Source organism: Rhinolophus sinicus, chromosome 14 (genome assembly GCF_057876585.1).
Source record: "Rhinolophus sinicus isolate RSI-liver-muscle chromosome 14, RSI-T2T, whole genome shotgun sequence".
NCBI classification, from domain to species: Eukaryota; Metazoa; Chordata; class Mammalia; order Chiroptera; family Rhinolophidae; genus Rhinolophus; species Rhinolophus sinicus.
The window spans coordinates 139249695-139260783 of NC_142514.1; the positions used below are offsets into that span (position 1 = coordinate 139249695).

An 11089-nucleotide genomic window follows, 5' to 3' on the forward strand; every position below is an offset into this window, starting at 1 on the left:
GATTAGGAACTGAATAAATATTGATTAATGAATAAATTAATGAATATAGAGTGGCAAAAGAAAATTGAGTGGACCGTTCCAACAATGATTCTCACATTTGGGTCCAGAGCTTTTCCCCTGGTGCAATGGAATAGGTTGACCTTTATAGGAAATCTTAAATTGCACAAACAATTTCACTACTTACTAATTCAAGAAACCCTCTCTAAAAAAATATCTTTATGGCAAAAATCTTTTATAAGCAAAGTCAGAAAACAAACAAACAACAAGACTCATATCACAAGGAAAACATAAATGGTCATAACATATAGAGTCCTAAAAATTTAGAAAAATAAGTCTAACATTCCAATAAAAAATAGACAAACTATGTAAAGAGACAGAAAAACGTAATGGTCCTTTTTACAATGAAAGATATTCAATCTACTGTAAAAAAGACTAAAAATCAAAACTACACTGTAGTGCCATTAACATCCTTGTTCCAATTTTGAGTTAATTTTTGGATAAGGAATGAGGTATAGGTTGAGATTCATTTTTTAAAATTTTTTTGCATATACACAGCCAGTTGTTCCAGCACTACTTGCTATAAAGTCTATTCTTATCTATGAGTTTGCCTTTACACTTTCATCAAATATCAGTTAACTATATTTGTGTCTATTTCTGGGCTCTGTATTCTGTCCCACTGTTTATATGTTATCTTTTCGATAATACCACTTGTCTTGATTGCTATAACTTTATAGTTAGTGTTGAAATTGGGTTGTGTGAATGCTCCAACTGTGTTACTCTCGTTTAGAATTGTTTTGGCTATTCTAGTTGCTGATATAAATTTTTGAACCAACTTGCTGCGGTGTTAATTAGGATTGTGATGAATCTACAGATCAAATTTGGGACAATTGGCATTTTAACAATATTGAGTCCTCCCCTCCATCAACATGGTATATCTCGCCATTCATTTAACATTGCTTTGATTTTATTCATCAGAGTTTTGTAGTTTTTAGCCTATAGCTCTTGCACATATTTTGTTACGTTTATATTTAAGTACATTTTTCTTTTTCTCTGGTAATATGATGGGTTTTTAATTGATCGATTTTTTTAACATTGAACAAATTTTGTATTCCTGGGATGAACTCCAGTTAGTTGTGATGTATTATCCTTTTTAAATATTGCTGGGTTTGATTTATAAATTTTTTTTTAGGATTTCTGCATCAACATTCATGAGGGATATAGTTCGGTAGCTTTCTTGTAACTTTTTGTGTGGTTTGGTATTAGGGTAATGCTGGCTGCTCTCATAAAATGAGTTGGGAAGTTTTCCCTCCTTTTCTATATTCTGGAAAACATTGTATAGAACATTGTATTTCTTCCTTTAATATTTGGTAGAATTTTCTTGTGAAACAATCTGTGTCTAAAATTTTCTTTTAGGGAAAAAAATTTTAAGTACAAAATGAATTTCTTTCATAGATATAGCAGTTTTAACATTATCTATTTATTCTTGAATGAGTTTTGGTAGTATGTGCTTCTCAAGGAATTTGTCCATTTCATCCAAATATTAGAATTTATGAACATGGAATTGTTTGCAGTGTTCCCTTATTATCCTTGTAATGTCTGGGATATCCCCTCTTTCATTCCTGATATTAGTAATGTGTCTTCTATTTTTTTCTTTGTCAAAGTGGCCATAGGTTTATCAATTTTATTGATTTTTCAAAGAATCAGCATTTAGTTTCATTGATTCTTCTCAGTTGTTCTTCTATTTCATTGTATTGATTTCCGCTCTGATATTTGTAATAATCTTGCTTTTACACACTTTTGGCCTAACTTGATCTCTTTTTTCTAGGTTTTTATTTTTGTTTTTTAAGATTTTTTTTATTGGGGAAAGGGAACAGGACTTTATTGGGGAACAGTGTGTACTTCCAAGATGTTTTTCCAGTCAAGTTGTTGTCCTTTCAATCTTAGTTGTGGAGGGTGCCGTCCAGCTTCAAGTTGTCCTTTCAGTCTTAGTTGTGGAGGGCGCAGCTCAGCTCCAGGTCCAGTTGCCCTTGCTAGTTGCGGGGGTCGCAGCCCACCATCCCTTGGAGGAGTTGAACCAGCAACCTTGTGGTTGAGAGGACGCACTCCAACCAACTGAGCCATCCGGGAGCTCAGTGGCAGCTCAGTTCAAAGTGCCATGTTCAATCTTAGTTGCAGGGCACGATGCCCACCATCCCTTGCAGGAGTCGAGGAATTGAACTGGCAACCTTGTGGTTGAGAGCCCACTGGCCCATGTGGGAATCGAACCGGCAGCCTTCGGAGTTAGGAGCATGGAGCTCTAACCGCCTGAGCCACCAGGCCGGCCCCTTTTTCTAGTTTTTTAATGCCGAAGATTAAATTGTTGATATGACTTTTCTTCTTTTCTAATACATAAGTATTTAACTCTATAAATTTCCATGTAACTACTGTGTTAGCAATTTCCTACAATTTTTGATGTGTTATATTTTCCTTTTCTTTCCATTGAAAATGTGTTTTTAATGTCCCTTGAGACTTCCTAATTGGCCCATGAGTTATTCAGAATGTTTCGTTTAATTTCAAAATATTTGGAGGAGTTTCCCAACATCTTTCTGTTACTGTTTTCTAGTTTATCCTATATGGTTTGAGAATATACTTTGTGTGATTTCTACTCTTTTATTTAATGGTTCTATGTTAGTGAATATTTTCTCTCTTGGTGAATGTTCCAGGTGCACTTGAAGGTGTAATTCTGCTATTATGTGAAGAGTTCTTCTATAAACGTCATTCGGTCTAATTACTTGATAGTGCTGTTAACACTTCTAATCTAACTGATTTTCTGTCTGCTTATTCAGTCCATTAGTGAGAGGAGGGATATTGAAGCCTTCAACTATAACTGTGGACTTGTCTATTCCTAACTCAGTTTCATCAGTTGTTGCCTCATGTACTTGGAAGCTCTGTTGGTAGGAGCAGATATAGTTAGGATTGTTATGTCCTCTTGGATAATTGAATCCTGTATGATTAGCTCATGTTCCACTTTATACTTAATAATTCCTTTGTTCTGAAATCTACCTTTTCTGGTCTTAATATAACTGGTTATTAATATAACTTACCAAGTTTCAGCAAAGATACCAAGAATCTTCACTCAGGAAAGAATGTTTTTTTAAGAAATGGTGCTGGAAAAACTAGATGGCCACTGTTGTTTCCTTAATGGCCCATGTCACAGACCTTGATAAAAAGTAAACTCTTAAAATTGGGCAACGGGCACCTTTCTTCCATGAAATTTCTTTGCACATCGTCACCCCCTCACCTTTGTATTACAATCATAGCACCTGAAATGGCCTCCTAAGGAGAAGCATTACATGTTTATCCAGTGTGTGAGTTGGGAGAGCCAGAGTAGGATACGTTTCAGACAGGCTGCCTGTGTCAGGTGTTCTCAACTCCTCTAACTCTACTTGGATATCCATATTCCAATGGTCAGATTGCCAATTAAGAAATTAACACTGACTATAAAACACACTGCATTTGGGGAATGAACTCAGGATGCAATTTGACAATGCTTGTGATCTCTTTCTGGAATGGTCATCTGTTCTCCTGTTATAGCATTCCATGACAGCTCTATAGTTTCTTACTTACTTCCTGGTGGCCAATCTAATAGTGGAGATTTTCAATCACACTCTATAAGAAATAATCAACTCTCACATCTATGAATACATTCTTTATTCCCTTAAAATTTTTCTAGGCAATAGCTACCAAGTTCATTAAGGCTTGGCCTTTGCTTGGTAGGAATATAATCCCAGAGACCACAGGAAATAGCCAAATATGTTATCTCATTACCACATACTCTTAGCTTACTAGCATTTCATCCCTGGAGTCTCATTGACTCTATCCATTGCCATTCAATAACCCAGGCGAAAAATACCCATAACTTCTTTGTTTTAGCCTCTTTTCCTCCCCTGTACATGTAATTTTTTAAAAATCAATTTTATTGAGGTAATATATTCATGTAATAGAACGCACCTATTTTAAGTATACAATTTGATGGGTTTTAGCAAAAGTATATACATATGGAACAAACACCACAATCAAGAAATAGACTATGTACATCAACCCAAAATTTTATTTATTCCCATTTCCAGTCAATTTCCCTTCTCAACTCAGGCTCCAGACAACCTCTCATCTGCTCTCTGTAGTTACAGATTAGATTTCTCTTTTCAAGAGTTTCATATAAGTGGAATCATACAATATGTACTCTTTTGTGTCTGGATTCTGCTCAGTATGTTTTCAATAGACATCCATGTTGTTGCATGTGTCAATACTTCATGATTTTTATTACTAGAATTATTTCATTGTATTTCAAGGTATGGATATACAACATATTTATTCACTGATTGATGGTCATTTGAGTTGTTCCCAGTTGGGGCTATTATAAATAAAGTTTTGAAGAACAATTTGATGCATATGTGAGAAGATATGCTTTCATTTCTGTTAGGAAATACTAAGAGTGGAATTGCTGGGTCATGTGGTAAGTGTTTGTTTAATTCAAAAGTCATTCTGCAACTGCTTTCAAAGCATTATATTTCCACAAGCAATGTATTATCATTCCAGTTGCTCCACATGCTCATCATCATTTGATATTGTCAGTCTTTTTAATCCTAGACATTCTAATGAGTGTGTAGTGGTAGTTCAACCTACCAGTGATAGAGTTCAACACAATGGTCATAAGAATGCTTAATGAACTTAGTGAGAATTTCAACAAAGAGATAGTAAGCATAAAGAAGGACATAGAAACTGTAAAAAAAAAATAACCAGTCAGGAATAAAGAATGTAATAACTGAAATGAAGAATACACTCAAAGAAATCAACAGCAGATTAGACGAAGCAGAGGATTGAATGAGCAATTTAGAAGACAAGATAGTAGAAAACACTCAATTGGAACAATAAAAGAAAAAAAAGAATAAAATAAAACAAAGACAGTTTACGGACCTGTGGGACAGCATCAACTGTAACAACATTCACATCATAGGAGAACCAGAAGGAGAAGAGAGGGAGCAAGGGATTGAGAGCTATTTGAAGAAATAATGACTGAGAGCTTTCCTAACCTGGTCGAGGAAATAGACATACAAGCCCAGGAAGTGCAGAGAGTCCTAAACAAGATGAACCCAAACAGACGCACACCAAGACACGTTATAATTAAATCAGCTGATAGTCTTATGGGAGCTCTCTTGTAAGTCACTAGTTGCCTTTCTCTTGCTGCTTTTAAGATTCTCTCTTTGTCTTTAACCTTTAACATTTAGTTGTATTTCTGGAGGTTTCTCCTGTTCTTTTATTTGGGACGTGTTTCCTTGTTTCCTCATTCTGGTTGCCTGTCTGTGTTTGTTTCCAGGTAGATCTCCTATGTCTCTCACTCTTTGCTGGGTGGCCTTATTTATTATGCTTCCTGTGTGGTCCAATGGCACAGTCCTCCTGATTTCCTGTACATGTGCTCCAGGAGTGTCCCTTGAGTGTGTTGTGTGTGTTCTCCTGTTGTAGTTGAGCCTTGATCGCTTTTGGCACATCACGTTGGATTGACTCTCAGGCTGACTGACTGTGAGGATTGGCTATGCCCACAGTGTATGAGCTGCTGTGTGTGGGTTGACCTCACAGAGGGGGATTTGCCCCTTCAGGCTCTTGTGCCTATTGAGACCATCCTTTGGGTGTGCTGCTTGTGGGCTAACCAGGTAGTGCTCTGGTGTGGTCTGAAGCTGGCCTCTGGGTTTGTTGTTTCTGTATCTCTTGGGAGGGGCTCCCATGCAGGCCAAGTTTAGTGTTGCCGAAGCACTGGCAATGCCTCATGACTCCCTGGGACCCCGCCCTACCCAGGTAGTGCTGCATCACCAGGGACATGCTCAATACCAGGTCAATCAGCCCAGTATACATACCTAAGGAGCTTCTTTCAACAGCTGAGCCTTACGGGCAGCTGACAGGTGGCAACAGGCCTAGGCGGCCCTGGACTTTTTGCTAAACATCCCCAGGCACAATACTAGCGGCAGCCAGCCTCTGTTCACAGTGACGCTTTCCCCACAGGCCTTCAGGTCCAGCACAGGCAGCAACCAATTACATATAGCTTTGTGCTCCTATCGCATAGTTGATTTCTCAGCAGAAACTTTGCAGGTCAGAAGGCATGGGCAGGAAATATTCAAAGTAATGAAAAACAAGGGCCTACAACCAAGACTACTCTGCATAGCAAATCCATCATTTAAAATTGAAGGAAGATAAAGAGTTTCCCAGACAAGAAAAAGCTAAAGGAGTTCATTACTACCAAGCCAGTACTACAAGAAATGTGAAAAGAACTTCTTTAAGCAGAAGGAGAAGACAAACAAACAAAGATCAAAAGTATGAACGACAAAATGGCAATAATTGTGTACCTATCAATAATAACATTAAATGTAAATGTATTAAATGTTCCAATCAAAAGCCATAGGGTAGCTAAGTAGATAAGAAAACAAGAACCATATACTGTCTACAAGAGACCCACCTCGATCCAAAGACATACATATGTGTAGACTGAAAGTAAAGGGATGAAAAAAGATATTTCACACAAATGGAAATGAGAAGAAAGCTGGGATAGCAATACTTATATTGGACAAAGTAGACTTTAAAACAAAGACTGTAATAAGAGACAAAGAAGGACATTACCCAATAATAAAGGGATCAATCCAACAAGAGGACATCACCCTAGTGAACATTTGTGCACCCAACATAGGAACTCCCATACACACACACACACACACACACACACACACACACACACACACACACACACATATATATATATATATATATATATATATATATATATATATATATAACAAAATTCACTGACATAAAGGCAGAGATCAACAATAACGCAATTAGAGGGGGAATACCAAGATGGTGCAGTAGGTAAACACTGTGCTTACCTTCTCTCACAACCACATCAAAATTACAACTAAACTACAAAAACACCATCATTGAGAATCACCTAAAATCCTGCTGAACCAAAGCCATACAACTAAGGATGTGCAGAAGAAACCACCTCCAGACCGGCCGGAGTGGCAGAAATGCAGAACGGGCTGGTCCAATACCTGCGTGTGACCATTAAAGATCGGGAGGGATATTTCGTTTGTGGCGGTCCTCCACCCACCCCGCAGAGGAGCGAGAAGTCCAGAGGAGCCCAGAGTCCCAGTCCCAGGGAGAGAAGTTCTCATAATTTCTGGTTGTGAAAGCTAGCAGAGATTGTGACTGAGTGAGACAGAATGTGGCTGCACTCCCAGGTGCTCCTCTTGAAGGGGTGGTGCATGGACTTACCCACAAATGGAATCACTGACTCTGAGTACCAGTGCGGGGGCAGCAGCGGGAGAGGCAGCAGGGACATATGGTGGGAAACTGAGTTGTCTGGCTTGGGACGGCAGCTTTCTCCTGGACGGAGGAGTTGGTGGAGGCCATTGTTTCTTTCTTGAGCTCTTCCCCTTCCCTGAGTGTGACACAGGCTGCCGCCATATCTGAATCTCTGCTGTTCGTTTGCCACACCCTGGCTATTCGAGACCCCACCCTGCCCAACATTCGGGCACACTCAAGCCGCTTCCAGTGGCTTTTTTGTACAAATTACCTGCCTTAGTTCATGCAGAAGATTTTCCTAGGGCCTCTCAAATGTTTGCGGAAGCAAGACAAGCAGCATCTGGCTTGAGCATGTCTTGTACCTTTGGCTGGGGAGCCCTAAGCTTGACACTAGTGGCAGTCAGCCTTGGTTTGCAGCTTGGCCTCTCAAGGTACATCCAATCTCTGGCAAGGGTGGCAGCCAGCTGCAGATTTCTTTGCGGATTCTGCCTGGTGGCCCTGGGTGGGGCACTGGCTGAAGCTGAACTTGACCTATAGCACATCCCCTCCAAGGTGGTCCTGGGGCTGGTGCCCCCAGTGGCAAGCTTCAAAATGAACTGGAGCATCACCCAGCTGCCTCCAAGAATGACACACCCAAGCGGCGGATTGGTCAGGCACCAGAATCCTGCTGAGTCAGATCCTGCTCTGTAGGGTCAGCCCCTCCACAACAACCCTTCCACTGTAGTGAAGGCCAGTCCTCACAACGAGGGATCCCAAGGGTCAGTCCCTCACATTGATGTGCAATTATCAACCACGTCTCAACTATAAGAGGAGGGCACACACAACCCACACAAGGGACACACTGGGAGTGTGTGGCTCAGGTGACCAGAAAGACTGTGCCACTGAAACCCACAGCATACCCTCTACTCTACTAAGACCAGAAGACATAGCATCCCTACTTAATACAGGGAAGCAGCCAAAATGGGGAGACAAAGAAACATGTATCAAATAAAAGAACAGAAAAAAGCTCCAGAAAAAGAAGTCAACAAAATAGAGACAAACAATCTATCAGACACAGAGTTCCAAACACTGGTTATAAGGATGCTTACTGATTTCACGGAGAACTCTAACAAAGATATATGAAACATCAAAATGGAGATGGAAAACATGAGAAAGAACCAGTCGGAAATAAAGACTACAATAATGGAAATGAAAAATATGTTACAGGGAATCATCAGTAGATTACATGAAGCAGAGGATCCAACCAGCACGTAGAAAATAAGGTAGCAGAAAATACTCACCACAACAGCAAAACAAAAAAGAATTCAAAAAATTGAGGAGCATTTAAGGGACCTCTGGGACAACATCAAGCATACCAACAATTGCATTATAGGGGTACCAGAAGGAGAAGAGAGAGAACAAGGAATTGAAAACCTATTTGAAGAAATAATGACAGAAAACTTCCCTAACTTGGCGAAGGAAATACATATACAAACCCATAAAGCACAGAGAGTCCCAAACAAGACGAACCCAAAAAGGCCAACACCAAGACACATCATCATTAAAATGCCCAGCTTTTGTGCTTTTTTTTCCTAATTATTTTTGTCCTCTGTGATTCACTTTGATTATTTTCTATTAACCTCCCAGGCCTGCCCAGATCACATGACAACTTCTGACCAGGGACTTCAGAAGACTGCTGGGCATGCAGTGGTTCAACAAGAGTGTCTGCTTAAACAGCCACAGCCATGAAGGAGGCAAGTTCAATAGAGTAACACACATACTGTCTTGGATTCTCTGTTGCTACCCCATGGTGGGAGAATTCATTATCAGTTCAGACTCCAGCCAGGAATAACTCTTCCCTCCAACAACATTTTCAGTGTCACTCCCTTCACTTTAACATGACACAGAGCCCCACATCCAGAGAGGGGATGCAGAGTACTCAACTTAGATGGAGACAAACAGTACCACTGCACCAAGAAAACAAGAGCGAAAAGAGTCGTTCCCTGGTTAATAATTATGGTGGGAAGACAGCATGTTGCTGTAAACCTTGGAGAAATCCACCTGCCCTAGTAATGTGGTGACAAAGATGTTGCTTTAAAAAAACTTAAAGTAAATGCCAAAAGAGAAAGGAGTTTAGAGGCTGGTTTAAGATCTGATACCCCCAAAAGGATCACATGGGAGACGGGAAAGAGGAGCCACAGAAACTCTTCCACAACACTTAACACAATTGCAATTAAGTAAGTCATGATTCATTGCTTCCTGTCTTTCTCTACCCCCAGAATTTCAGCTACATGAGGTTGGAGACCTTGTCTGTCTTATTGAACTTGTCTAGGACATACTGAGCATGTAACACATGGTTTTGTGTATCGTTGGTAATTTTTGCATATTTGATTAAAAAAGGAAAGAGGGAATAGGGATAGGATGAGGACAGGGCCTGTCATCTCTCTTGTAAACCTGATGGTAAATAAATGTGGCTACATTAATTATACTGTGATCGTTATGTAATTCTCATTCCCCAATCACTGATTGTTCTGTTTCCAGATATGCCCGGTTCCCGGATGTTTTCACTACCCACCCACTGGGCATCCAGCTTAAGCTGCCATGCAGACTGCAGCCTGTAGCAGATCAGAGGACTACTTGGTCATCTTCTACCGTACAGCTTCCCCTCTCTGCCAGAATCCCTCTTCCTTCCTACCTTCCTGTCTTTCTTCTCTTCTACTGCTCATCCTGGTGGGTACCACCCTCATCCTGGTGGCTGTGGTGGCAGAGCCCAGCCTCCACAAGCCCATGTACTTGTGGTGGTGCAGACCTCCCACATGGCTTTTGATAGCACTGCTAACATCTATAACTGCTTCTGTGACCGCTTGGCCGTGGTCCAGGCCTCCTGCTCTGACCCCACACCCCAGACCCTCATGGGCTTCTGCATCGCCATGGTGGTGTCCTTCCTGCCCCTTCTCCTGGTGCTTCTCTCCTATGCCCACATCCTGGCCTCAGTGCTTCGTATCAGCTCCCAAGAAGGGCGCTCAAAAGCCTTCTCCGCCTGCAGCTCCCACCTCCTGGTGGTTGGCACCTACTACTCATCCATTGCCATAGGCTACGTGGCCTATAGAGCTGACCTGCCCCTGGACTTCCACGTCATGGGCAACGTGGTTCTCCATTCTCACACCTGTCCTCACCCCTCTGATCTACACGCTGAGGAACAAGGACGTCAAAGCAGCCATCACTGAAATGGCACATCCCCGGGGCCCAAAGAATGCTAGGAAACCTTGATTCATAGATGTAACTGGTCTACTCACAAACACCAATAATAATAGAGGGGGAAATGGAGAATTCAGGCAGCCAGAGAGTTAGAATAATAATTCTCAAAATATAGTTTTAGGTATTCCTCCACTGTGATAAAATAATGATTTTCTTCCCTAATTCACAGACAAAATGGATAATATTTTTCTATTTAATTTTTAAGTTATGAATCCCAAATTTCACAAGACTATGAATACAATTGTGTTCACATTTCCATGAATTCAAAGGATTTTTATTCTCAGAGACTCCAAGTATTTGACCAGGAAGAAATTCAGCCTTTTCCCTTATGTCTCTTCTTCCAATATTTCTAGGTTTTTCCTGGACTGCTGACACATAAATGGGAATAAGTCTTGCCCTTTTTGCTAGAACAGCTACTTAGAAAACGTCTGACACTGCTACCATTTCAATCCTTGCTGCGTGAAAAATTCATGGCCACTACCAATATTTCTATACCTGTTACACAGAAAATTTACCTCTGGTC

The 11089-nt window shown here is 40.5% G+C and overlaps 1 pseudogene; it reads left to right on the top strand.

Annotated features, from left to right (window-relative positions):
- The first annotated feature begins 9729 nt into the window (after positions 1-9729).
- On the top strand, positions 9730-10783 carry LOC148755830 (olfactory receptor 2AT4-like; annotated as a pseudogene).
- Positions 10784-11089: the final 306 nt, after the last annotated feature.